We start from the raw sequence: 25,100 nt of genomic DNA on the forward strand, positions 1-25,100 counted from the left end.
ACTGGGCAGTCAAACAAAATATGGCTGAGTCACATAGGAGATATTATAGAATCCCTAAAGTTTAGAAAGAGGCCATTTAGCCCGTCAAGTCTGCCCTGGCCATTGAAAAAGCACCCTACTTCAGCCCATGCCTCCACCCTATCCCTGTAACAGAGTAGCACCACCTAACCTTTTGGACACTAAGGGGCACGTTAGCATAGCCAGTCCAGCTAACCAGCACATCTTTGGACTGTGGGAGGAAACCGGAGTGTCCAGAGGAAACCCACGCAGACAAGCGGAGAAAGTACAAACTCCACACAGACAATCACCCGAGGCCGGAACTGAACCCAGGTCCCTGGAGCTCTGAGGCAGCAGTGTTAACCACTGACATCCCATATTGGAACAGGCATCAAAAAGCTTGGTCAGAGAGGTAGGTTTAAGTTTTTCAAAAGATGAGAATGACAGGGGTTTAGGGAGGCAATTTCAAAATTTAGGTTCCAGGGAATTAATAGTGAAGCGAGGAAATGTAAGCAAGGCACTATAATTGGATGACTGCAGGGATCTGAGGATTGTAGGCCAAAGGAGAAAAGTTCAAAATCAAACCATTACCTACCAGGAACCAGCATAACTCAGCAAGCACAGGGTTGATGGATGAAACCCTGCTAATGAGGATATGGGCAGCAAAACATTTGATGTGCTCAAGTTAGAGAAGGTGAAAAATGGATGGCCAGCCAGACGCACATTGGAATAGTCGACCCTTGTTCTTCACCCATTAGAAACATTGAATCTCTACAGTACAGAAGGCGACCATTCAGCCCATTGAGTTTGCACCAACCCTCCCCCCACCCTATCCAGTGCAGACACGGGTAGAAAGTGACAATTCCAGACAGTCACCCATTGCTGGAAATGAATCCAGGTCCCTGGTGCTGTGAGGCAGCAACCACTGTGCCACACAAATATTGCACAAATCCGCTGCGAGCAGAGCTGAAACCTTTGTGGGGAACTCCCATTGGATTTCAAATCCAGTGCCTTAACCACTTGGGCATCACAGCTACATCCATGAAAATGTCATTATCTGCCATGGTGTGATTTGACCCCAAGTCCCTAGAACATTACCCTGGATGTCTGGATTACTAGTCCAGCAATAATACCACAAGGCCACTGTCAACCTGTTGTCCAAGATGTTGACCAAGAAGCAATGACAAATCAGAGACAGTAAAATGATGAAGAGATGGCTATGAGGTAGAGCTGGGTATCATCAGAATACATGTCGAATTTGATTTGTATTTGGCTACTATTGCCGAGAGGCAGATCGCTCAAATAGCAGAAGATGCTCCGTAGCTTTCAAGTCCGGGATTAAAATATTTTGTTGAGCAAGGGTATCAATGGATATGGAACAAGGTAAAAAGATTCGAGGTATATATCAGCTATGCTCCGACTGATTAAAGAACAGGTTTAATAGGCGGATTGGCCTATCTCTGTTCCTATGTTGAATGTTGATCATGATCATGAAGGCTACTGTAACATTAATTTAGATCTGAAATGTAGATACTGAAATGTAATAAATGGTTTCTATTTAAACATCATATATGCAATATTCAGTTTTATGCTTGGCTTTTCAAAGAAATAGCCTGCATTGTGCCAATTCCTCCCCCTTTGGTGTTCAATCTCCAGCTCTAACATGTATTGTCATCCACATTTTTAATATTAAATAATAACCGGCAATAGAGCTAATAGGTTGTAGTGCCCGAGTTATCATGGGATACATTATAAACTACATCTTTATCCAAGCCTCTTTGAAATGCCTTTCCTTTGCACCATAAATTTTAAAACAGAAAAGTTAAAGCAAAACATTCAGTGCATTTTTCATTTTTTGCCAGAACAGGCTGCTATAATGAGAATGTTTATTCTTTGCAGTTAGGCTGCCATAAAACTATGATTAGAATGTGGTACAATCTGCACAAAAACATTTTTTCAAATCATGAAAAAGGACACAAGAGGATAATATACACAGGAGTATAGCAAAGAGTTTATACATGTAATATACATCTTCAGAATAAAATACATCATCCACACTTAATTTGTCCTGTTTTAAAACATCATTGCTTTCAAGGTGCCATTTAAAAAAATAAATCTTTATTCCAGATTTCTGGATACGATGTTTTAATGTGCATGGTGACAAAGTCTCTGGCTCAGCCAACGCTGCTAAACTGCCCAAAATCTATGAATGTATAATTAATTTCCAGTATCAATTCAGGCCTTATTTTCTGTAAATTCCCATTTCCTGAAGTGCCTTCGCCATTTATTCCATTGAGTAAAACTACCATCTAGCCTGCTACAATCTTACCAAGTTTTAAGTTCTTCACATCATGAGACAAAATTACATAGGAAAAATGGCTTCATAGCAAGTGGATGCAATTCTCGCTCAAAAAATTCAAAGATGCAGATCCTTTTAAAAAATAAATCCCCCTAATCCTTTTATTTTTGACATTGGATACAAATGTATATTCACTTTATTGTTATTTTTCTTCTTCCATATTTCTCTCTATCACTGAGCTATTCTCCCTCATTATACTGATACATGGAAACAAATCATTCCAAATCCTGAAATGTCTGGTAAAGGTGAGAGACGGACTATTAATGAGGAACTCAGTAGATTTTTGGGGAAATCGCTTTTTTGCAACAATTGACTTTTTTCTTTTTGAAAGTTTGATTCGAACATCTTAAGATTCTGAAAACGCAAGTGTTTGTGGGATGCATCACTCCTTCGTAACATAGTAACCAGAACTCAAATTCACTAAAGATTTAATTCCAAACTCACTGCCCCACATTCAAGTTGTGATGCCTCCGTGATCCAAGTTGTGATGCCTCCGTGATCCAAGAACAGCTTAAGAGTTAAAAAAGGAGAAAACTAAGTATCAAACTTTAGCACCGCCTCAAGTTCTGGACTAAACAGGCATTTCTCTTCCTTTTTTTTGGAAAGGGGGGGGGGGGGGGGGGGGGGGGGGGGGGAGAAAACAAAAAAAAAAAAGTGCATGACCCAATTTTCCAAATTGGTACTTCCTGCCTCACCTGCCCAGTGTACTTCGAGAAACTCCAGGTGCACTGCCCACCATTTCTCAGGTAGCAAATAATTGTCTGCAATTTTCCAATATGGGCTTCAATCAAATGAAACTCATGCAAGGTACAACTGTTGTCCAATCATATATATTTTTTTTAATCCCTTGCCCCAAAGATCTCTGGACATGCAGCAGCTTTCTACTATTATCCAAACAGTCATTCTTCATGGGAGTCCTAATAATGATTTGTTGACAAGCTATTTGACTGGAAGAGGAACAACACTGTATTGTTACCAGCAGGGTCACCAGGTAGCAATCTGAATTCAAAGCTAATCCCCAATAGAATCCCTACTAAGATTAGACAACGTCTTTCACATCGTATGCAGAGATGCTTTTTTGCAGTTTTGCTGATCACCAAACTAGTGATCATGAAACAGCTGTTTAAAAAATGCATGAAGACGCCAGCTGAGCTGTTATATCCACATACTTTCCAGAACATAAAAACTCAACAAATTTCAATGAAAAAAATGCATTCAATATTTTTTGGAAAAACATACATAAAACCACAGCTATGCCTATAGCAATAAATATAGGCTTGCAAGGGGTTCGTGTTCTTCCTTAAAACAGTGTATGATTAGCAATTTAGCCTTGCAGGGTACATGTTAAGAGGTTTGGAAGCTAATCTCAAAACAGGTTTTTGGAAAATACGTCAACAGCATTTCTACGCAGGTCTTTCTCCAAACTTGCCAATAACGACGAAACAAAACGTCGATTGCCTAATTTACCAACAAAAACCTCCCCCCCCCCCCCCCCAAAAAAAATAATAGTTTGTTTCGAGTGCTGTGTAGACAGCAAAAGTAAGTAAATAAGTCCCTTTGAAAGTTTAATTCCTGAGACGCATTTAGGATCTCCTGACACAGAGGGGAAAAACAATGACGACTGTGCCTGAGGCCACGGCAAACCCATTTAAAATGCAAAGTTTTCTGCACGATCATCGGTTAAAGGAAAGTCAACAATGCGCAGCTAATATAACAAAACGTTAAGACCAGTATTCCCAGGAGACAGGATCAAAGAGAGAAAGCAGCGAGCTCATTGTGGGCCGATTTGAAATAATGGAGAGGTGGTCAGTTGTTGTGGGGAAGATTACTGGGCTCTGGCATTGTGCAGCAAACCACACAAAAGGAGCCCAGTGTGTGTCTGCTCCCCACATCCCGGGCAGCCGCTTCAGGGTCTGCAGGCCCCGCACTCCGGCTCCGGGCCCATACTGCGAGGCGCCCGGCCGGAGCTCCAGCACAAAGCGCCGCCGGAGGGAGGGGGCGGACCAGTGTTTTCAGGTCCGCTGCTAGGCCACTGGCTCACTTTCTCAGTCCCCCCCGCCCATGGTCCAGGCGACACCACAGCCAGCCAGAGCTCCGGGGTCAGACACCCGGAGAGCGGCCGACCCAATCGGGCCTGGCTCCTCAACAACACCTGCATTAAACCGAGGCCGGAGACACACCGTGTGAAATGAAGGGAGCTGGATCGGGATGAAAACAATGCGCAGCTCCTGCTCGCTCCGCCGCGGCTCTGCCTCAACTCGGACTCCCAACAGCTGAGGATGTAAACACTGCGTCACGTGACAGCCCCTGCCAGCGCCAAGCTCCGCCCTCTTCCCCAACATTGGCACTGGCCCTGCACAGACCCACTGCCGATCAGAGCACTGGCCCTGCACAGACCCACTGCCGATCAGAGCACTGGCCCTACACAGACCCACTGCCCATCAGAGCACTGGCCCTGCACAGACCCACTGCCCATCAGATAACTGGCCCTGCACAGACCCACTGCCGATCAGAGCACTGGTCCTGCACAGACCCACTGCCCATCAGAGCACTGGCACTGCACAGACCACTGCCGTTCAGAACACTGGCCCTGCACAGACCCACTGCCCATAGGAGCACTGGCCCTGCACAGACCCACTGCCGATCAGAGCACTGGCCCTGCACAGACCCACTGCCGATCAGAGCACTGGCCCTGCACAGACCCACTGCTGTTCAGAGTGTGCACCTGTATTAGGGGATGTAAGGTAGGACCTGTACAACAGGTTCGCCGGTAGCTCCTGCCGGCTAGCTCCGCCCATAAGGAGCCGCTTAAATATGCGTGTCCTCCTCCTGATCAGCCATTTCGCCAGCTGCAGTAGGAGGCCACGCATCTGACTGTAATAAAGCCACAGTTGTACCAATCTGAGTCTTTCGGCAATTGATCGTGCATCAATTTATTACAGTCAGATCTACTAAGAAATGGATATCAGAATCAAACCAGATCGCCTGCAGCTGGATCCGCACTCGCCCAACGCCAGAAAGGACTTTAATCACTGGCTAGCTTGTTTTGGGGCATACATCAACGCTGCGAACCCCATGCCAACGGAAGCTCAGAAGATTCAAGTTTTATACTCCAGGTTGAGCCCCAGCGTGTTCTCGTTGATCCAGGACGCCCCGAATTATGCGGAAGCGATGGCACTCCTAAAAGAGAACTACGCACAGAAAGCAAACACGCTCTTCGCCAGGCACGCACTCGCCACTCGCTCTCAACTCCCTGGTGAGTCTATCGAAGACTTCTTGCGGGCCCTAATCCCACTCATCCGGGACTATGACTGTCAGGCCGTTATGGCCACCGAACACTCTAATCTCCTACTGCGCCCAATGGGTCCCAAACTATGCGGACAAGGCCTGCCCACTCATACAGTCCACTCAATTGCCCCTCGCGGCCGAGGCACAACACGCCTTCGCCCGTATCAGAGCAGACATAGCTAAGGCCGGGATGCACGCAGTAGTCAAAACACTGCCCTTTCAAGTAGAAAGCGACGCTTCAGATGTCGTCCTTGCCGCCACGCTAAACCAGGCAGGAAGACCCATGGCATTCTTTTCCCGCACCCTCTGCGCCTCTGAAATTCGGCACTCATCCGTCGAAAAAGAGGCCCAAGCTATCGTTGAAGCTGTGCAACATTGGAGGCATTACCTGGCCGGCAGGAGATTTACTCTCCTCACTGACCAACGCTCGGTAGCCTTCATGTTCAACAACACGCAGCGGGGCGAGATCAAAAATGATAAAATCTTGCGGTGGAGAATCGAGCTCTCCACCTATAATTACGAGATCCTGTATCGCCCCAGCAAACTCAATGAGCCCTCAGATGCCCTTTCCCGAGGTACATGTGCCAGCGCACAAGTAGACCGATTCTGTGCCCTACACGACAACCTTTGTCACCCAGGGGTCACACGACTGTACCACCTCCTCAAAGCTCGCAATTTGCCCTACTCCGTCGAGGACGTACGGACAGTCACCAGAGACTGCCAGGTCTGTGCGGAGTGCAGGCTGCACTTCTACCGGCCAGACCGCGTGCGCCTGGTGAATGCCTCCCACCCCTTTGAACGCCTCAGCGTGGATTTCAAAGGGCCCCTTCCCTCCACTGACCGCAACATGTACATCCCCAGTGTGGTCGACGAGTACTTCAGATTCCCTTTCGCCATCCCATGCCCCGATATGATGTCTGCCACCCAGGGCCGGCCCAAGGTACCGGCAACTCGGGCAGTCGCCCGAGGCGCCATGTGTTAGGGGGCGCCAGAGACTCGGGTCCCGCGCATGCGCAGTTGGGCCGGTGCCAACCAGCGCATGCGCGGTGGCCGCCCTCCCCAGGGCGGCCCCCTCCGCCCCCCTCCTCCGCCCCCCCCCCTCTGTCCGCCCCTCCGTCCACCCCCCTCCGGCTCCGCCTCCCCACCTCCGGCTCCGCCCCCCTCCCCCCTCCGGCTCCGCCCCCCCACCTTGGCCCCGCCCCCGCCTTGGCCCCCCCCGTCCCCCCGCCCTCGTCGCCGCCCCCTCGGCCCCGCCCCCCCTCGGCCCCGCCCCCCCGGCCCCCGAAGGGTGCTGAAGTTCAGCTTGCCCGGGGCGCCAGCAACCCTAGGGCCGGCGCTGCTGCCACCGTCATCAAAGCTCCAAACACAATCTTCGCTCTGTTCGGTTTCCCCGCCTACATCCACAGTGACAGGGGATCCTCATTCATGAGTGATGAGCTGCGTCAGTTCCTGCTCAGCAGGGGTATCGCCTCCAGCAGGTAGAGAGGGAGAACGGGATGGTATGGAGGGCTGTCCAGCTGTCCATGCGGTCCTGGAACCTCCCAGCCTCTCGCTGGCAGGAGGTCCTCCCTGATGCACTAAACTCCATCCGGTCACTACTGTGCACCACCATAAATAGCACACCTCATGAATGTGTTTTTACCTTCCCACATCCGGGGTGTCGCTCCCGACTTGGCTCGCAGCTCCAGGACCGGTCCTTCTACATGTCCGTCTCCACAAGGCGAACCCATTGGTGGACAGGGTACACTTGCCCCATGCCAACCTCCAGTATGCCTACGTGGAGTGCCCCGACGGCCGCCAAGATACTGTCTCCCTCAGGGACCTGGCTCCCTCAAGTTCCACTCCAACACACTCCCCACCCACGCGCCACCCTTCCCTCCCCCGGCGCCCCCAACATTAACCCCACCAGGTCCATCCCTCCTTCCCCTGCCCACGCAAGAGGACGAGGAAGACTTCAGCATGCTCCCGGGGTCATCCTGGCCAGCACCAACACTGCCAGCACCGACGTCGGCGACGCCAGCACTGACATCGGTGACACCAGCACCGCCATCGCTGCCGCTGTTACAGCGCTCCCAGCGAACCGTCAAAGCACCGGATCGACTTAACCTCTGACGGGCACCGGACCTTCAAAATGGGCATTTCTCCCCCCCCCCCCCACTGTAAATTATTTGCAACACTGTATATAGTTCCACGCCACCCCCGCCAGACTCATTTTTAACAGGGGGTGAATGTGGTGAACCTCTGTGTGCCCTGTATTAGGGGATATAAGGTAGGACCTGCACTACAGGTTCACCGGTAGCCCCTGCCAGCTAGCTCCACCCATAAGGAGCCGTATAAATATGCGTGCATATTTATATATAATAATAAATTATTAAATAATATAAATAACTGGCCCTGCACGGATACACTGCTGATCAGAGCACTGGCCCTGCACAGACCCACTGCCAATCAGAGCACTGGCCCTGCACAGACCCACTGCCGATCAGAGCACTGGCCCTTAACAGACCCACAGCCCATCAGAGCACTGGCCCGTAACAGACCCACTGCCCATCAGAGCACTGGCCCGTAACAGACCCACTGCCCATCAGAGCACTGGCCCTTAACAGACCCACTGCCGATGAGAGCACTGGCCCTTAACAGACCCACTGCCGATCAGAACACAGGCCCTGCACAGACCCACTGCCCATCAGAGCACTGGCCCAGCACAGACCCACTGCCGATCAGAGCACTGGCCCTTAACAGACCCACTGCCGTTCAGAACACAGGCCCTGCACAGACCCACTACCGATCAGAGCACTGGCCCTGCACAGACCCACTGCCAATCAGAGCACTGGCCCTGCACAGACCCACTGCCAATCAGAGCACTGGCCCTGCACAGACCCACTGCCGATCAGAGCACTGGCCCTTATCAGACCCACTGACCATCAGAGCACTGGCCCGTAACAGACCCACTGCCCATCAGAGCACTGGCCCTTAACAGACCCACTGCCCATCAGAGCACTGGCCCGTAACAGACCCACTGCCCATCAGAGCACTGGCCCTTAACAGACCCACTGCCCATCAGAGCACTGGCCCGTAACAGACCCACTGCCGATCAGAGCACTGGCCCTTAACAGACCCACTGCCGTTCAGAACATAGGCCCTGCACAGACCCACTGCCGATCAGAGCACTGGCCCTGCACAGACCCACTGCCAATCAGAGCACTGGCCCTGCACAGACCCACTGCCAATCAGAGCACTGGCCCTGCACAGACCCACTGCCAATCAGAGAACTGGCCCTGCACAGACCCACTGCCGATCAGAGCACTGGCCCTTATCAGACCCACTGCCCATCAGAGCACTGGCCCTTAACAGACCCACTGCCAATCAGAGCACTGGCCCTGCACAGACCCACTGCCAATCAGAACACTGGCCCTGCACAAGCCCACTGCCGATCAGAGCACTGGCCCTGCACAGGCCCACTGCCGATCAGAGCACTGGCCCTGCACAGACCCACTGCCAATCAGAGCACTGGCCCTGCACAGACCCACTGCCAATCAGAGCACTGGCCCTGCACAGACCCACTGCCGATCAGAGCACTGGCCCTTAACAGACCCACTGCCGATCAGAGCACTGGCCCTGCACAGGCCCACTGCCGATCAGAGCACTGGCCCTTAACAGACCCACTGCCAATCAGAGCACTGACACTGCACAGACCCACTGCCAAATATAAGACTGCCCTGCACAGTGATACACCATCAATAATAGACGACGAGTGATAAACGTAACTGAGGCTTTAATACACTAAACAGCAAGACTCCTGCATCTGGACCCGAACATGGTCCGGCGGCGGAGACTTGCCACTTTTATACAGAAGCCCCGAGGGGAGGAGCCACAGGCGGAGCTAGCCTGGACATGCCCAGGCATGTACAATACAGCACAATGAATATAATACAATAAACACGATAACATAGTTTACCACATTCACCCCCTGTTTAAAAAAAGTCCAGCGTGGGTGAAGTGGTCATAAAGGTCAAGTCTGTCGGGGGCCTTGACCTTCCGCTGTGACCGCCTCAGTCCCGGCTTTGGTGTCGGCGCCAGCGCGTCCGGGAGCGTGTTGTCATCTTCTTCATCCAGATGTTGAGTCGGCGAAGGGGGGGGGGGGGGCGGTGTATGGGCGGGGGTGGTGATGCTTGTTGTCAGTGAGCCTGCGGGAGTCAGTTCTTGAGGTTGGTGGGCGGCGGTGGGGGGGAGACGGTATAGGGTCGGGGGTGTTGGTGATTGTCGACGGGGAGCCTGCAGGAGCCAAATCCGAAGGGAGACTGTTTCCTGCCGCCCGTCCTGGTGTGTCACGTATGCATATTGGCGGTTCGCATGGAGCAGCGTAGCCTTCTCGACGAGGGGGTTGGTTTTATGGCTCCTCGCATGCTTGCGGAGAAGGACGGGCCTCGGGATTGTCAGCCAGGATGGAAGCGGGACCCTAGAGGTGGACTTCCTGGGAAAGGCAAACATACACTTGTGAGGAGTCTGGTTAGTGGCCGTACGTAGAAGCGATCGGATGGAATGGAGCGCATCGGGGAGGACTTCCTGCCAGCGGGAGACTGGGAGACTTTTCAACCGTAGGGCCAGGAGGATGGCCTTCCAGACCATTGCGTTCTCTCTCTCCACCTGTCCGTTTCCCCGGGGGTTATAGCTGGTCATCCTGCTGGAGGCGATGCCTTTGCTGAACAGGAACTGACGCAACTCGCCTCTCATAAAGGAGGAGCCCCGATCACTGTGGATATAGGCGGGGAACCCAAACAGGGTGAAAAAGCTGTGCAGGGCCTTGATAATGGAGGCAGAGGTCATGTCAGAGCAGGGGATGGCGAAGGGGCATCTGGAGTACTCATCAACGATGTTGAGGAAGTACACGTTACGGTCAGTGGAGGGGAGGGGCCTTTTGAAGTCCATGCTGAGGCGCTCAAAAGGGCGGGAGGCCTTCATCAGATGTGCTCTGTCTGGCCGATAGAAGTGCGGTTTGCACTCCGCGCAGACCTGGCAGTCCCTGGCCATGGACCCGACCTCCTCGATGGAGTAGGGCAGGTTGCGAGCCTTAATAAAGTAGAAGAAGGGCAGTTACGTTTATCACTCGTCGTCTATTATTGGTGGTGTATCAATTTAATACATTAAACAGGAAGCTGGGTCCGGAGGCGGAGACATGCCACTTTTATACAGGAGCCCCGAGGAGAGGAGCCACAGGCGGAGTCAGCCTGGACAAGCCCAGCCATGTACAATATAGCACAGTGAATATAATACAATAAACTCAATAATGTGGTTTACCACAAACAGAGCCACTGCTGATCACAACACTGGCACTGCACAGACCTACTGCTGATCGCAACACTAGCAGGTATTGCACAGACCTAGTCTGCTTATTACAAAGCACAGTACAGCACCGAAATGTGGCACAGCTCAATCTGCTTATTACTGATCAAAGCACAGGCACTGCACAAACCCACTCTGCTTGTTATAAAGCACATCAATGGCACTGCACAAATCCACTCTACTTTGTGCTGACCACAGCTCTGGCATTATTTTATTGCTTATCTCAACACTAGCACTGCACAGACCCTGTCTGCTTATTACAAAGCACAGCACTGGAACTGCACAAACCCACTCTGCTTAGTGTTAAACACTGCACTGGCACTGCTTCATTGCTGATCACAACACTGGCACTGCACAGACCCTGCCTGCTTATAACTTGTCACGGCACTGGAAATGCATGGACTGACCAAGCTGATCACAGAACAAGCACTACAAAATAAACTTAATCCTTTTACCTTGCAGTGCAAGGTCTGAATACATCTCCAGCCATACTGGAACCAAATGGATCAGTTCTGGTTCCTTCCTCAGCATTGCACCAATAAAGTGTTGTCTATCCAGCTTTTCCCGAAGCACTGACAATGGCTTTCTCAACACTTAACAGTACTGCAAAGATCATTGTTGCCTATTTTTACTTGCAATGTTGGTGTGGTGGTATAACTAGGAGGTTTACGGTACCTATCTGCCATTGGTGCAGAGCACTCGCTGCCCATTGGCTCAGGTCGGTCATGTGCCTCTCTGCTGATTGGTTGAGGCTAGTCATGTGACTGCTCACCCATTGGCCGAGAGGCAAGTAGTCCCGCCTACAAGGTGGGGTATAAGAACCCGTAGGACCCGGCAGTCGGCCTTTCTCTGTAAGTCGACTGCCGGGCACACAACTAGTTGATTAAAGCCTGATATATGGAACTTCTTCACAACTCGAGTCCAATTGATGGTACATCAGTTGGCATTAAATGGATGAGCACTGTACAGGCCAGTGTCTCTCCAACATCACTGGAATGTCACATGTAAGTTTAACTTCAGAAGCAACATTGCCATTATCTAGATCAGCTGTACTCCAATTGCACTGCATGGACTCCCAACATCTCCAGAACACTTCCAACTTCAAACCTGCAGTATTGTATGCACAGTTTTAACATATGCACACTACGACCATCAATTCAACCAGAGACATGAGTTGGAGTAAACTGTGGCTTTAATTGGCTTACAACTGAGCCTGCCTGCGACCGTGCTGAACTGGAGGTGGACTCGCAGGACCGCAGCACTTATACTTCCTGGAGGGGGCGGAGCCAAGGGCAGAGCCCTGTACATGCTCCTCATCTCTCCCTGTGGGCAGAGCCGTGCAACAGCTCACAGATGGAGCCCACAGGGACACAGTAATGTACAGTGTGAATTATAGTGGTTACACATTCACCACATTCACCCCCTGTTAAAAAATCAAGTCCGGCGGGAGTGATGGGTCTCAAAGTTCAGGTCATCCGGCGCCCAAATCGTGCGTTGCGACCGACGAAGCACTGCTGTTGCAGCCGTTTCGGATGGCTGCAGAAGGATGTTCGGTGCGGGTCCGGGAGTGGACTCTCGGGATGGTTCTTCCTGAGCTTCATTCCTGCGAACTGGTGTGTCGGGTGGAAGGGAGTGCGGGAAGCAAATAGATGCAGGGGCGCAGGGCATGGAAAGTCGGGTGGGGTGTAGTGTGGGAGGTACATCGGCGGTAGTGGTAGTAGAGCCTGCGGGTGCCAGGTCCCGGAGGGAAACGGTGTCCTGTCTGCCATCGGGGTGTTCAACAAATGGGTAATGGGTGTTCGAGTGCAGGAGTTAGACCCTCTCTAGCAGGGGCTCGGTCTTATGTGTCCGAACGTGTTTTCGGAGGAGGACAGGGCCCGGTGTCCTCAACCAGGGCGGAAGCGAGACCCCCGTAGTAGTTCCCCTAGGGAAGGAAAATAGGCGATCATGAGGAGTCTGATTCGTGGCCATACAAAGGAGGGACCTAATAGCATGGAGCGCTTCGGGGAGGACATCGTGCCAGTGGGAAGTCGGGAGATTCCTGGACCGTAGGGTCAATAGGACGGTCTTCCAGACCGTCGCATTTGATGCACAATCAATGGACACGAAACGTAGGTGAAGTCTGTAACGAAAGGCTTTAATTAGCAAGAAGTGTGCCCAGCAGCAGATGTACAGGAAAATGGCTGGCTGTCGGGGAACACGGGTTCTTATACCCCGCCTCTAGGACGGAGCTAACTTCCTCTCAGCCAATAGAGATAAGAGGCACACGATACCTGTGCCAATGGGCAGCGAGTCCTCTGCACCAATGGCAGCTCACACTCCCAGGTACCGTAATACCCCTAGTCATACTACCACAGCGTTCTCCCTCTCCCTCTCCACCTCCATCGTTCCCCCTGGGGTTATAGCTGGTAGTCCTGCTCGAGGCGATGCCCTTACTGAGCAGGTACGGACGCAGTTCGTCGCTCATGAACGACGAACCCCTGTCGCTGTGGACATAGTTGGAGAAACCGAACAGGGTGAAGACACTGTGCAGGGCTCTGATAACTGTATGGGAGGTCATATTGGGGCATGGGATGGCAAACGGGAAATGGGAGAATGAGGAAATAAATGTTGCGATTAGCTGAAGGGAGGGGCCCTTTGTAAACGATGCTCAGGGCAAAGACGTTCAAAGGGCCGGGATGCCTTTACCAGGTGGGCCTTGTCTGGTCTATAGAAGTGCGGTTTACACTCCGCACAGATCGAGCAAATCCTGGTGACGGCTTTAACCTCCTCAGTGGAGAAGGGCAGGTTGCGGGCCTTAATGTAGTGGGCAAGTCGGGTGACCCCCGGATGGCAGAGGTCATTGTTGATCGCCTGAAGACGGTCGTGTTGCGCGCTGGCGCATGTGCCGTGGGACAGGGCATCTGGGGGCTCATTGAGCTTCTCAGGACGATATACGATATCGTAATTGTAGGTGGAGAGTTCACTCCTCCACCTCAAGATCTTGTCATTTTTGATCTTGCCCCGCTGCGAATTGTCAAACATGAAGGCAACCGATCTTTGGTCGGTGATGTGGGTAAGCCTCCTACCTGCGAGGTTGTGCCTCCAGTGCTGCACGACTTCCACAATGGCTTGGGCTTCTTTTTCGACCGAGGAGTGTCGAAGTTCGGAAGAGGAGAGGGTTCGGGAAAAGAACGCTATCGGCCTGCCTGCCTGGTTCAGAGTGGCAGCAAGAGCGACTTCTGAGGCGTCGCTCTCCACCTGGAATGGGACAGACACGTCTATTGCACTCATGGCGGCCTTAGCGATGTCCGCTTTAATACAGTCGAAGGCCTGGCGAGCCTTGGCTGATAGTGGGAAGAGGGTGGCCTAAAATAGTGGGCGGGCTTTGTCCGCACACTGGGGGACCCACTGGGCATAGTACGAAAAAATTCCGAGGCACCTCTTGAGGGCCTTGGGACAGTGAGGGAGAGGGAGTTGTAAGAGGGGGTGCATACGGTCAGGGCCGGGTCCTAGGACTCCATTTTCCACGATGTAGCCGAGGATGGCTAGCCTGGTGGTGCGGAAAACGCATTTCTCCTTATTATATGTGAGATTGAGCTTTTGGGCGGTCTGGAGAAATCGGTGGAGATTGGCGTCGTGGTCCTGCTGATCATGGCCGCAGATGGTGACATTATCCAAGTATAGGAAAGCGGCCCGCAGCCTGTACTGGTCCACCATTCGGTCCATTGCTCTTTGGAACACTGAAACCCCGTTTGTGACGCCAAAAGGGACCCGGAGGAAATGGAAGAGGCGGCCATCTGCCTTGAACGCCGTGTAGGGGCGGTCCTCCGGGCGGATTGGGAGCTGATGGTATGCGGATTTCAGATCCACCGTGGCGAACACGCGGTACTGTGCAATCTGGTTTACCATGTCCGCAATCCGGGGGAGGGGTTACGCATCAAGGTTCATGAACCGGTTAATGGTCTGGCTGTAATCAACCACCATCCGGAGCTTTTCCCCAGTTTTGACGAACACCACCTGAGCTCTCCAAGGGCTATTACTGGCCTCTATGACTCCTTCACGCAATAGGCGCCGGACTTCAGACCTGATGAACACCCTGTCCTGCAGACTATACCTCCTGCTACGAGTGGCCACTGGCTTGCAGTTGGCGGTGAGGTTAGCGAAGAGTGAGGAGGGGTAGACTTTCAGGGTTGCTAGGCTGCATATAGTGAGTGGGGGCAGGGGCCCGCCGAAGCTGAGTGTTAGGCTCCTGAGGTTACACTGGAAATCCAGTGCTAGGAGGAGCGGGGCGCAGAGGTCTGGGAGCACGTACAATTTGGAATTCGTATAATTGGCGCCCTGTACCGTTAGAGTCGCTGAGGTGCGCCCTTGTATTTGGACTGAGTGCGAGCCCGAGGCCAGAGAGATTGTTTGCCGTGTTGGGAATACCGGGAGCGAACAGCGCCTTACCAGTTCCAGGTGAACGAAGCTCTCGGTACTCCCGGAGTTGAAGAGGCATGGTGTCTCGTGGCTGTTGATCCGGACGGCCATAATTGAGCTTTCGAGGTGCTTGGGCCACGACTGGTCCAAGGTAACGCCGCTGAGTTGAGGGTAGACAGAGGCGTGGGTGACGGTGCTGGAGTGGCCCCGCGATGACTGTTCGAGTTGGGTAGTGGGTGATGGCCAAGATGGCGGTCCCCGTTGATCACATGTGGCGGGTGGAGAGGAAGATGACGTCCAAGATGGCCGCCCCATGGATGCACATGGCGGGCGGCGAGGAAGATGGTGTCCAAGATGGCTGCCCCCATTGATCGCACGTGGTGGGCGGCGAGGAAGATGTCGTCCAAGATGGTGGCCCCCATGGATCGCACGTGCCGGACGTGTGGGGTGGATGGCCAAGATGGCGGCCCCCGTGAGTCACACATGTTGTACGGAGGCGGAGTCGGCAGACACGCTGCCACGTTACGGGGTCTGTGAGCCTGAGAATCGGAGGAGCGAGTGTTCGAGTTGGGGTTCGAGTTTTTAGATTCGGCCAGGCAGACCTTAGCGAAGTGCCCTTTTCGCCCGCCGCTGCTGCAGGTCGCGTTGCGGGCCGGGCATTGCTGTCGGGGGTGTTGGGTCTGGCCGCAAAACTGGCATGATAGTCCTCCACGGTGGGCAGGTGGCCGCGCGGCGCAGGCCTGGGGCAGCCGTTGGTCAGGGGTCCATGATGGGATCGCGTGATCGGCCGGGAACGCAGTTAGACTTTGGAAAGCGACCTCTAGCGAGGTCCCCAGTTTTACCGTGTCCTCCAGATCCTGTGCCCCTTTCTCAAGAAGATGCTGCCGCACATAATTTGATCGGACCCCCGCAACGTACACGTCTCGGACGGCGAGTTCCATGTGCTGAGAGGCTGTCACGGCCTGGAAGTTACAGTCGCATGCTAGGGCTTTGAGGTCATGCAGGTAGTCCTCCAGTGACTCCCCAGGGCGCTGGCGATGAGTTGTGAAGATGTGTCGCACGTAGACTTCGTTCACGGGCCGCACGTACAGGCGGTCGTGTATCGCGAGGGCCTTGGTGTAAGAGTCAGCTTCATTAAGTTGAGTAGAAATACGATGGCTCACCCGTGCGTGGAGAAGACTTCGTTTCTGTTCATCTGTAACAGAGGAGGTCGTCGACGCAACCAGGTAGGCCTTGAAGCACCGAAGGCAATGCAAAAAAATTTCCTTTGCCTCTGCGGCCTGTGGATCGAGTTCCAGTCGGTCAGGTTTGCGAGCTGATTCCATAGTGGTTCTTTAAGCCGATTAAATTGATGCAACCATCAATTCAACCAGAGACACGAGTTGGAGTAAACTGTGGCTTTAATCGGCTTGCAACTGAGCCTGCCTGCGACCGTGCTGAACTGAAGGCGGACTCGCAGGACCGCAGCACTTATACTTCCTGTAGGGGGCGGAGCCGAGGGCGGAGCCTGTACATGCTCCTCATCTCCCCCTGTGGGGAGAGCCGCGCAACGGCTCACAGATGGAGCCCACAGGGACCCAGTAATGTACAGTGTGAATTATAGAGGTTACACATTCACCACACGAACTGACTCACTCATACCATTACCATACAGAACACTGGCGCATCAGATATTGATTCTGCCCTTTATCACCCTCGTACATCAAACACAAACTTGGCCCTGCAGCATATAAGGAACACCCAGTGTAAAAATAAAGAAATGGTTTTATCATGGTACAATGCAGGCACAGGCACAGTGTGACATAACTGCAAAATACCCAGAACAACAAAGACATTACATCTTCTTGTTAAAGAAGGAGATTTCTTTGTTCCAAAATATGTAATTCCAGTATATGTAAATCAAGTAAAGACTGATTATCCGGTTGAAATCACACAGTAATCTGTGAAATCAGGGCTGGAATTTTCCGGCCTTATCATGGCAGGACTCACCGCGGGAGATTTGGCGGCTCAACCTAAAGTCCAATGACTTACGACGAGTCCGGATGATCCAGGCGGCAGCCAGGACCATAAATTCCTGCCCCAGGAGTCCTAAAGTTCTAAAAAGTTCTCTTCTTTAAGCTAATATTTTTATATTTGTGGCATATTATTTACTTTGTCTTAACTTGACGGTTGTAATATTTCTGATCTCATTAGAGAGTTTTATTGACAGACCAAACTATTGAAAAAGTCTGCCTTGGAAATGATGCCATTGAATGTGTTCAGTGACAAGTTTGCACTGTTCCAGATGTGTTTTATAATGCATTTTCTCCATGTTCATTTGACTCAGACTATAACAACAACAACCTCTATTTGTATAACACCTTTAACATAATAAAATGACCCGAGGAGTTTCACAATAGTGATATCAATTGTCGAACCACATAAGGAAATAATAGGTCAGGGATGAAAGGCTGGATCGCAAAAGTAGATTTTATCTACTTTTAAAGAAGGAGAGAGGGTTAGGGGCAGCAAGATTTAAAGAGCATATTCCAGAGCTTTGGTCTTAGGCAGCCGAAGGCATGCCCACTGATGATGCAGGGATTAAAATTGGGGTCCTGCAAGACACCAGAACTGGAAGAATGCAAAGACTTCAGAAGTTTGTAGGGCTGAAGGAAGGTACAGAGTTACAGAGAGATAAGGTCATAGAAGGATTAGAAGACAAGGATGAAAATGTTAAAATTTAAGAATTGCCAGACCCGGGGACAGGTACGGTGAGTGAATGGAATTTAACACAGGTCAGGATACCGACAGCAGAGTTTTGGATGAGCTGAAGTTTATGCAGGCTGGAAGATGGAGGTCCAACCAAAGAACAATGGAAGTCAAATATTGGAGTAACAGAAGTGTGAATAAGAATTTCATCTGCACATAAACTGAGGTGAGAAAAGTCGTCTGATGGTTTGGTGGTTGGATATTGGTAGTCTTGGTGACAAACAGTGAGGTATATGTGTACGTGTCTTTGAAGGTTGAAGGACAAAAGAACATGGAGAAAATGCATTGTCAAAATACATCTGGAACAAAGACTTGCGGGATACTTACCTTAATAATAGAGGTGATGTGGAGATGCCGGCATTGAACTGGGGTGAGCACAGTAAGAAGTCTTACAACACCAGGTTAAAGTCCAACAGGTTTGTTTCAAACACGAGCTTTCGGAGCGCAGCTCCTTCCTCAGGTGAATGGAGAGGTATGATCCAGAAACATTATATAGACAAAGTCAGAGATGCCAGACAATGCTTGGAATGCGAGCATTTGCAGGTAATCAAAACATTACAGATCCAGAGAGAGGGATAATCATAGGTTAAAGAGGTGTGAATTGTCTCAAGCCAGAACAGTTGGTGGAATTTTGCAAGTCCAGGCCAGATGGTGGGGGGTGGATGTAATGCGACATGAATCCAAGATCCCGGTTGAGGCCGCACTCATGCGTGCGGAACTAAGCTATAAGTTTTTGCTCAGCAATTCTGCGTTGTCGCATGTCTTGAAGGCTGCCTTGAAGAATGCTTACCTGGAGATCAGAGGCTGAATGCCCTTGACTGCTGAAGTGTTCCCCAACTGGAAGGGAACATTCCTGCCTGGTGATTGTCGCACGGTGCCCGTTCATTCGTTGTCGCAGTGTCTGCATGGTCTCGCCAATGTACCACGCTTCGGGGCATCCTTTCCTGCAGCGTATGAGGTAGACTACATTGGTCGAGTCGCACGAGTATGTGCCGCGTACCTGGTAGGTGGTGTAATGGTGGTATCCAAGTCGATGATCTGGCATGTCTTGCAGAGATTGCCCTGGCAGGGTTGTGTGGTGTCGTGGTCGCTGTTCTGAATTAATAATAGAGGATTAGAGTAGACGAGCAAGCTAAACCTTTATAAAACACTGATTGGGTCTGGCTAGAGCATTGTGTTGGAATCTTTGAGAATGTGCAAAGGAGATTTATTAGAATGGTATAACCCCCGGACTGTGCCAAGGACTGTACTCCATTCGATTTCCCCATTACACAGCTGAGTATGAACTTCCCCAGTAATTGGAGGCGGGGTTTCCCCTTAACAAGGAAAAGCCACGCAGTATAAAAACCCTCACCTGGGTGCATGTCAGGGGAGGTGGCCCTTCGGGGAGAGGAGTTATAGTCTTTTGTAGTTTTGTGTACACTATAATAAACCTGTTGTTCATTTCTACCCGACTGTGTGTTGCTGCTGTTTTTACTGTTTTTACTGTTGACGAGAGTAAAATGGAGCTGCTACAGCCACCGTGCGTTCTACCGCCGACCCACTTCGTTCAGGCCCACAGGGGCCTACAGTCCGGACGGCTAGATGCAGCACATGAGGAAACTTGACCAGCTTGATGCAGATACGGTAGCACAAGTGGATAGCACTGTGGCTTCACAGTGCCAGGGTCCCAGGTTCGATTCCTGGCTTGAGTCACTGTCTGTGCGGAGTCTGCGCATTCTCCCTGTGTCTGCGTGGGTTTCCTCCGGGTGCTCTGGTTTCCTCCCACAGTCCAAAGACGTGCAGGTTAGGTGGATTGGCCATGATAAATTGTCCCTTAGTGTCCAAAAAGGTTAGGAGGAGTTATTGGGTTACGGGGATAGGGTGGAAGTGAGGGCTTAAGTGGGTCGGTGTAGACTCGATGGGCCGAATGGCCTCCTTCTGCACTGTATGTATGTTCTATGATACCGATGACTGGACCCAATAGAAATTAGAACAAAATACACAGAACAGAGGCAATATTTTTTTCAGTTGAATGGAATCATTGGGGATGAAAGGCAGACCATTATCCTGCTGACGGTCAAGGGACCCACCTATGCGTCTGTCAAGAACCTCACGCATCTAGGGCAGCACAGCGGCGCAGCATTGTTGCCTCACGGTGCTGAGGTCCGAGGTTCGATCCTGGCTCTGGGTCACTGTCTGTGTGGAATTTGCACATTCTCCCTCGTTTACGTGCGTTTCACCCCCACAACCCAAAGATGTGCAGGGTAGGTGGATTGGCCACGCTAAATTGCCCCTTAATTGGAAAAATATATTGGGCACTCTAAATTTATAAACAAGAAAAAAAAAGAGCCTTACGCATCTGGACAGACTGGACTCCAAGCCTTTCAGCACCTTGATGGCCCTGAGCGAGGCACACATTAACCTGCAGCCCCCAATAATGGTCCGCCGGTTCTGGTTCCACATGGCCTCCAAGCCCATTGAGAATTAAATGGCGACATTTTGGTGGGCTTGCGAACGCCCGCCGCCGCATGCGAGTTCGGGGCTGCACTATCCGAAAATAGCGGGACTGTTTCGTCAGTGGGCTCCGGGTCGCCGATACCCAAAGACGACTCCTTACGGAGGCCGACTAACCCTCCAGAAGGCGGCGGACATCGGCATGTCCCGAGATAACACGGAGTGTGGGGTCCAAGAGTTGCTGGGCTTGGTGGTTCTGGACGTCGGCCATTGGAGCAACCGACTGCTCCTGGGCCCGGACAACACGAACTGCTGCAAAGCGAGAGCAACTGCAGGACCCTAGGCTGTCGCAATAGCACACCTAGGCATGACCAGGGGTATTCCCCTGAAAAAAACACCAAGGTGCCGGTCACGTGCCATGGGTGCCATGAACAGGGCCGGGACTGATGTGTTATCTGTGTTGGTCTAACATCGACTGGAACTGGATGCAGTAAAACGAGAAACAGGCTTCCGACACAGGAGATGGTCCAACACTGTTTTATTGAACCTGTTGATTGCTGTACATAATCTGCTGTGGGTTGACACTCTATTAACCTAACTGATAACCTCCTACTGGCTTGACCAGACTAGCTCTCTATCACATGATGATGATGTTCATTGGCCTGTACACTGCAACTATCTCCCTGGCCGTGTCCTGTGAGAAAGGGAGAGCCTTAATGCCCTGTGGGCTTTATAGTGGTGGTGTCCTGTCTGGTGATTGGTTGTTCCTTGTTGTGTGTGTTCATTGGTTATCCTGTGTGTCAATCACTGCCTGTCTGCATCTCATGATATACATGAATGGATATTATGACATCTCCCCCTTTTAAAATGTTTGTCCTTGGTGGTAGTTTGCAGAGGATGATCCAGCTTACACCTCCGTGATTGGCTATGCCACCTTAAATTGGATTGGCAACATTTACCACCACCTGTACTCCCATGCCAGGAAGGAGCGTTGGCAAAATCTCCAGACGTTTTTGCGGGAGGCCTTGGGACAATAAAGGGCACGACGGCCAGAATCAGTGTGGATAAGGTCGTGGAGCCCCATTATTTCCGCGCCTGCCCAGTGCCGTATGCACGGTGACCCAAGGTCGACACTGAGCTGAATCGACTGGAATGCTTGGGCATCATCCGCACCATCCGTTTCACCGATTGGGATGTGCCAGTGTTCCCCGGTGCTAAAGCCCGACGGATTCATACGTTTGTGAAGGAACCAGAAGGTGATGGTGAACCGGGTCTCCGGCCTGGACCGTTAACCAGTCCTGCACAAAAAGACCTGTACATAAAACTGAGTGGCAGTACCACATTCCTGAAGCTCAACATGAGCCACGCATGCCTGCAGATCTTGGTTCCAGACTCTCAGAAGTATGTGACGGTCAACACCCACAGAGGGTTGTATGGATACACCCGACTGCCTTTTGGGGTTTCATCGGCCTGAGCCGGCGAGTGATGGAAAACATCCTGCAGCTTTACAGCAGGGTGGCCGCATACCTGGACAACGTGCACATCAACCGGGCCTCGGGAAAGAAACATTTGGAGAACCTGGCTGAAGTCCTCCTGCATTTTGAACAGACCAGTGTCCGCTTCCACACGGACAAATATGTTTTTAACACCACTGAGATCACCTATCAGAGTGAAAGAGCGCGAGGAGAGCGGCGGGGACATAGAACAAAAAAGCGTGAGGAGAGCGGTGGAGACACAGAGTGAACAAGCGCGAGAAGAGCGGTGGGGACTCAGTGAAAGAGCGCGAGGAGAGCGGCGAGGACACAGTAAAAGAGCACGAGAAGAGCGGTGGGGACACAGTAAAAGAGCGCGAGAAGAGCGGTGGGGACTCAGTGAACGAGCGCGAGGAGAGCGGCGGGGACACAGTGAAAGAGCGCGAGGAGAGCGGCGGGGACACAGTGAAAGAGCGCGAGGAGAGCGGCGAGGACACAGTAAAAGAGAGCGAGGAGAGCGGTCGGGACACAGTGAAAGAGCGCGAGGAGAGCGGCAGGGACACAGTAAAAGAGCGCGAGGAGAGCGGCGAGGACACAGTAAAAGAGAGCGAGGAGAGCGGCGAGGACACAGTAAAAGAGAGCGAGAGCGGCAGGGACACAGTAAAAGAGCGCGAGGAGAGCGGCGAGGACACAGTAAAAGAGAGCGAGAGCGGCAGGGACACAGTAAAAGAGCGCGAGGAGAGCGGTGGGGACTCAGTGAAAGAGCGCGAGGAGAGCGGCGGGGACACAGTGAAAGAGCGCGAGGAGAGCGGTGGAGACACAGTGAAAGAGCGCGAGGAGAGCGGCGGGGACACAGTGAAAGAGCGCGAGGAGAGTGGCGGGGACACAGTGAAAGAGCGCGAGGAGAGCGGCGAGGACACAGTAAAAGAGCGCGAGGAGAGTGGCAGGGACACAGTAAAAGAGAGCGAGAGCGGCAGGGACACAGTAAAAGAGCGCGAGGAGAGCGGCGAGGACACAGTAACAGAGCGCGAGGAGAGCGGCGGTGACACAGTAAAAGAGCGCGAGGAGAGCGGCGGGTACACAGTAAAAGAGCGCGAGGAGAGCGGCGGGGACACAGTGAAAGAGCCCGAGGAGAGCGGCGGGGACACAGAGTGAACAAGCGCGAGAAGAGCGGCGGGGACTCAGGTAAAGAGCTCAAGGAGAGCGGTCGGGACACAGTAAAAGAGCGCGGAGAGAGCGGCGAGGACACAGTAAAAGAGCCCGAGGAGAGCGGCGGGGACACAGTAAAAGAGCGCGAGGAGAGCGGCGGGGACACAGTGAAAGAGCGCGAGGAGAGCGGTGGGGACACAGTAAAAGAGCGCGAGGAGAGAGGCGGGGAATCAGTGAAAGAGCGCGAGGAGAGAGGCGGGGAATCAGTGAAAGAGCGCGAGGAGAGCGACGGAGACACAGTGAAAGAGCGCGAGGAGAGCGGTCGGGACACAGTAAAAGAGCGCGAGGAGAGCGGCGGGGACACAGTGAAAGAGCGCGAGTAGAGCAGCGGGGACACAGTAAAAGAGCGCGAGGAGAGCGACGGAGACACAGTGAAAGAGCGCGAGGAGAGCGGTCGGGACACAGTAAAAGAGCGCGAGGAGAGCGGCGGGGACACAGTAAAAGAGCGCGAGGAGAGCGGTGGGGACACAGTAAAAGAGCGCGAGGAGAGCGGTCGGGACACAGTAAAAGAGCGCGAGGAGAGCGGCGGGGACACAGTAAAAGAGCGCGAGGAGAGCGGTGGGGACACAGTAAAAGAGCGCGAGGAGAGCGGTGGGGACACAGTAAAAGAGCGCGAGGAGAGCGGTGGGGACACAGTAAAAGAGCACGAGGAGAGCGGTGGGGACACAGTGAAAGAGCGCGAGGAGAGCGGCGGGGACACAGAATGAACGAGCGCGAGAAGAGCGGCGGGGAATCGGTGAAAGAGCTCGAGTAGCGCAGCGGGGACACAGAGAAAGAGCCCGAGTAGAGCAGCAGGGACACAGTGAAAGAGCGCGAGTAGAGCAGCGGGGAATCAGTGAAAGAGCCCGAGTAGAGCAACGGGGACACAGTAAAAGAGCGCGAGGAGAGCAGCGGGGACACAGTGAAAGAGCCCGAGTAGAGCAACGGGGACACAGTAAAAGAGCCCGAGTAGAGCAACGGGGACACAGTGAAAGAGCCCGAGTAGAGCAGCAGGGACACAGTGAAAGAGCCCGAGTAGAGCAGCGGGGACACAGTGAAAGAGCGCAAGGAGAGCAGCGGGAACACAGTGAAAGAGCGCGAGGAGAGTGGCGGGGACACAGAATGAACGAGCGCGAGAAGAGCGGCGGGAAATCAGTGAAAGAACGCGAGGAGAGCGGCGGGGACACAGAGAAAGAGCCGAGTAGAGCAGCGGGGACACAGAGAAAGAGCCGAGTAGAGCAGCGGGGACACAGAGAAAGAGCCCGAGTAGAGCAGCAGGGACACAGTGAAAGAGCCCGAGGAGAGCGGCGGGGACACAGTGAAAGAGCGCGAGGAGAGTGGCGGGGACACAGTGAAAGAGCGCGAGGAGAGTGGCAGGGACACAGTGAAAGAACGCGAGGAGAGTGGCGGGGACACAGTGAAAGAGCGCGAGGAGAGTGGCGGGGACACAGTGAAAGAGCGCGAGGAGAGTGGCGGGTACACAGTGAAAGAGCCCGAGTAGAGCAGCGGGGAATCAGTGAAAGAGCCCGAGTAGAGCGGCGGGGACACAGTGAAAGAGCCCGAGGAGAGCGGTGGGGACACAGTGAAAGAGCGCGAGGAGAGCGGTGGGGACATAGTGAAAGAGCGCGAGGAGAGCGGTGGGGACACAGTGAAAGAGCGCGAGGAGAGCGGTGGGGACACAGTGAAAGAGCGCGAGGAGAGCGGCGGGGACATAGTGAAAGAGCGCGAGGAGAGCGGTGGGGACACAGTAAAAGAGCGCGAGGAGAGCGGCGGGGACACAGTAAAAGAGCGCGGGGACACAGAGTGAACAAGCGTGAGGAGAGCGGCGGGGACACAGTAAAAGAGCCCGAGTAGAGCAGCGGGGACAC

General features: G+C 52.6%; 1 protein-coding gene across 12 annotated transcripts in view; it reads right to left on the bottom strand.

The window, feature by feature from the left end:
- The window catches only part of pcmtd1 (protein-L-isoaspartate (D-aspartate) O-methyltransferase domain containing 1), a 101,091-nt gene extending 96,402 nt beyond the window's left edge, over positions 1–4,689 (bottom strand). For 7 of the 12 annotated variants that reach the window (XR_005462063.1, XM_038809337.1, XM_038809328.1 and 4 more), the window contains exon 1: positions 4,537–4,689. The gene's annotated coding sequence lies outside the window, so the exon portion shown is untranslated. Of the gene's footprint in view, positions 1–2,800; positions 2,867–4,536 lie in introns of all 12 variants that reach the window. The other 5 variants (XM_038809339.1, XM_038809329.1, XM_038809336.1 and 2 more) reach the window with 3 other exon arrangements.
- Positions 4,690–25,100: the final 20,411 nt, after the last annotated feature.

Source organism: Scyliorhinus canicula, chromosome 10 (genome assembly GCF_902713615.1).
Source record: "Scyliorhinus canicula chromosome 10, sScyCan1.1, whole genome shotgun sequence".
Classification (NCBI taxonomy): domain Eukaryota; kingdom Metazoa; phylum Chordata; class Chondrichthyes; order Carcharhiniformes; family Scyliorhinidae; genus Scyliorhinus; species Scyliorhinus canicula.